The sequence below is a fragment of the Sapajus apella genome, unplaced genomic scaffold (assembly GCF_009761245.1).
Source record: "Sapajus apella isolate SASKATOON/1434 unplaced genomic scaffold, GSC_monkey_1.0 scaffold1647, whole genome shotgun sequence".
Taxonomy (NCBI): domain Eukaryota; kingdom Metazoa; phylum Chordata; class Mammalia; order Primates; family Cebidae; genus Sapajus; species Sapajus apella.
This window is the reverse complement of record NW_022438573.1, coordinates 10497-13615: the sequence shown is the minus strand read 5'-3', so window position 1 is coordinate 13615 and position 3119 is coordinate 10497. Positions and strand designations below refer to the sequence as shown.

The following is a 3119-nucleotide window of genomic DNA, read 5'->3' as shown; positions in this document are numbered from 1 at the left end:
CCAACGCCATAGCTTTTATATTGGTTGCTTAAAACTAAAGCCAAGATTTCAGTGGCAATGATTAAAGTTGCTAAATATAATCATGACTCTCAAGAAAGTTATATTTTAACTTTTTAAGATCTAGGTTTTTTTGTTGTTGTTTTAAGACAGAGTCTCACTCTGTCGTCCAGGCTGGAGTGCAGTGGTATGATCTCAGCTCACTGCAACCTCCGCCTCCCAGGTTCAAGCAGTTCTCTTGCCTCAGCCTCCCAACTAGCTGGGATTACAGGCATGCGCCACAATACCTGGCTAATTTTTGCATTTTTAGTTGAGATGGGTTTCACCATGTTGGCCAAGCTGGTCTTGAACTCCTGACCTCAGGTGATCCACCCACCTCGGCCTCCCAAAGTTCCGGGAGTAAAGGCATGAGCCACTGGGCCTGGCCCTAGTTGTCTAAAACTTTGAACAGGTTTTAAAATATATATATATATACTGTTGGCCTACTGTGGATCAATCTAAAGACATTTGCTAAGGATCTGATCCCATGTAATATCTTACATAGTGAGTACAGATTAGGTCAGCACCTAGTTCTTAAATCCTACTCTGTTATTTCACTAAATGAATACTTAATTATACTTAGTGAATATTTTATTTATGCTTACTAGCCAGCGTAGTAGGAGATGTAGCTCTAACATCTAGTAACATATTTTAATAAATAGATCACAGGCTGGGTAACAAAAGCAAGACCCACTCTCTACAAAAAATATTAAAAATTAGCCAGGTGTGGTGGTGCATGCCTGTGGTCCTAACTACTTGGGAGACCAAGGCAGAAGGATCTCTTAAGCCCAGGAGTTTCAGGCTGCAATGAGCTGTGATCTTGCTACTGCACTCCAGCCTGCGTGACAGGGTGAGATTCTGTCTCTAAAATGAAAACAATAGCCGGGCATGGTGGTGCACACCTGTAGTCCCAGCTACTCGGGAGACTGAGGCAGGAGAATTGCATGAACTCAGGAGGCGGAGATTGCAGTGAGCCGAGATCGTGCCACTGCACTCCAGCCTGGGTGACAGAGCAAGACTCCGTTTCAAAAAAATAAATAAATAAAATAAAACGAAAACAAAAACAAAAGCAGATCAGACATACCAGTTTTATGGTTCTTGGTGCTTCGGGTGGAGCTTCGCCTTGGTTGGAGGAGTTCTAGAGACATCTCTACAACTGATTGCTGAACAGGGACTAGTGTAGCCCTCCTGCTCCCTTATCCACAGGGGATACGTTCAGAGCCTGAAACTGCCCGTAGTACCGAACCTCATCACCATCAGGTGGAACACATTTCTAGTTATGACTTCCACCCCCACATTTTAATGGTGTTTTTTTTCTTTTTTCTTTTTTTAAAAAAAATTTTTAAAAATATGGAACGCTTCACGAATTTGAGTGTCAGCCTTGCGCAGGGGCCATGCTAATCTTCTCTGTATCGTTCCAATTTTTTTAGTATATGTGCTGCCGAAGAGAACACGAGTTTATTTTTTCTTAACTGAGCACTTATCACACACTGTTGTTGTGAGCTTTGCAGTTTGAGATGCAACAACAAAACTTAGCATGAATTTCTTTTTCTTTCTTCATTATCTCAGGGGTACAAGATTCCTTCTTACTGCAGATCTTAGCAACCTCAAAATATGATGGTTTCCTCTTAAGTTGAGAATTTCACCTTTTCATTTAGAAGAAGCACTTCCGGCTTCTCTTTGACTTTTTTTTTTTTTTTTTTTTTTAAATGATGGAGTCTTGCTCAGTCACCTAGGCTGGAGTGCAGGGGTGCGATCTAGGCTCACTGCAACCTCTACCTCCCTGGTTCAAGTGATTTTCCTGCCTGTAGCTGGGATTACAGGCCCATGACACCATACCCAGCTAATTTTTGTATTTTTAGTAGAGAAGGGGTTTTGCTATGTTGGTCAGGCTGGTCTCGAACTCCTGACCTCAGGTGATCCGCCCACCTCAGCTTCCCACAGTGCTGGGATTACAGGCCCTCTCCAGCATTTTTGAATTGCTGGCCTCACTACTCTTGCGCTTTACAGCCATTATGAAGTAAAATAAGGGTTACTGGAGCAGAAGCTCTGAGATATTCGACACCTTATCACCCAGAGGGCTACTAAGTGGCCAGAGGGAAGGGACAGGGACTCTACAATGTAGATACGCTGGTCAAAGGGAGGATTCACATTCTGGGCAAGACACAGCAGGACAGCAGAACTCATCACACTACTTACTGGAGTGCAATGTAAAACTTACGAATTGTTTATTTCTGGAATATTCCATTTAATATATTCGTGCTGCTGTTGACTTGAGTAACTGAAACCACGGAGAAGCAGGCACTACTGTGGTTTTGAGTTCAGGCGTTGTCAGTAATAGTCCAGTCTCATTCCCTTGGGTAGGGAAATTGGAGAAGCAGCCATAGTCCCACGTTGGAAATCACTTAAATTCTTCTTCAAAATCTGTGTATTTAACTATTTCAAGGATCCCTTCAAATGCAATTATCTTAGGCAGGTGGGGCAGCTCAGGCTAAATGGCCCTGACCCCACACCCTCCTATCCCATTGCGTTATTTAGGTGGCTGCCTCTTGTTTTTTCTTTTTCTTTTCTAGTCTCACTCTTGTTGCCCAGGCTGGAGGGCAATGACACGATCTCAGCTCACTGCAACCTCCGCCTCCCGGGTTCAAGTGATTCCCCTGCCTCCCGAGTAGCTGCCTCTTGATTTTCTACCTGCAACAAGTAAGCTTGGGAGGAATGAGGAAGAACGACAACGAGAGGCTCTTGAGGCCCAGTAAAGTGTCCTGGCGATCCTTTTGTGCATTGCATTGGTAGAGCAATAGCTGCATTTACTCAGTTATCTGCAGCACGTGATTTAAAAAGGCATCATACCAATATTGTTATACCAGTAATGCTTCTTGTATTTAATTCTTAACCAGCAGAGATGCTACAGTTTTTATATTGATTTTAAGTGGGAAGCCATGGTGACATATAATACTCCTTTTCAGGCCACGTATAGTGGCTCATGCCTGTAATCCCAGCACTTTGGGAGGCCGAGGCGGGCAGATCACCTGAGGCGGGAGTTCAAGACCAGCCTGGCCAACATGGCGAAACTCTGTCTCTAC

The 3119-nt window shown here is 43.8% G+C and overlaps 1 non-coding gene across 1 annotated transcript; it reads right to left on the bottom strand.

Annotated features, from left to right (window-relative positions):
* Positions 1–1380: 1380 nt before the first annotated feature.
* Positions 1381–1488, bottom strand: LOC116546907. Its single transcript, XR_004266880.1, has one exon. It is a non-coding gene; the product is annotated as a U6 spliceosomal RNA (small nuclear RNA).
* Between the last annotated feature and the right edge of the window lie 1631 nt (positions 1489–3119).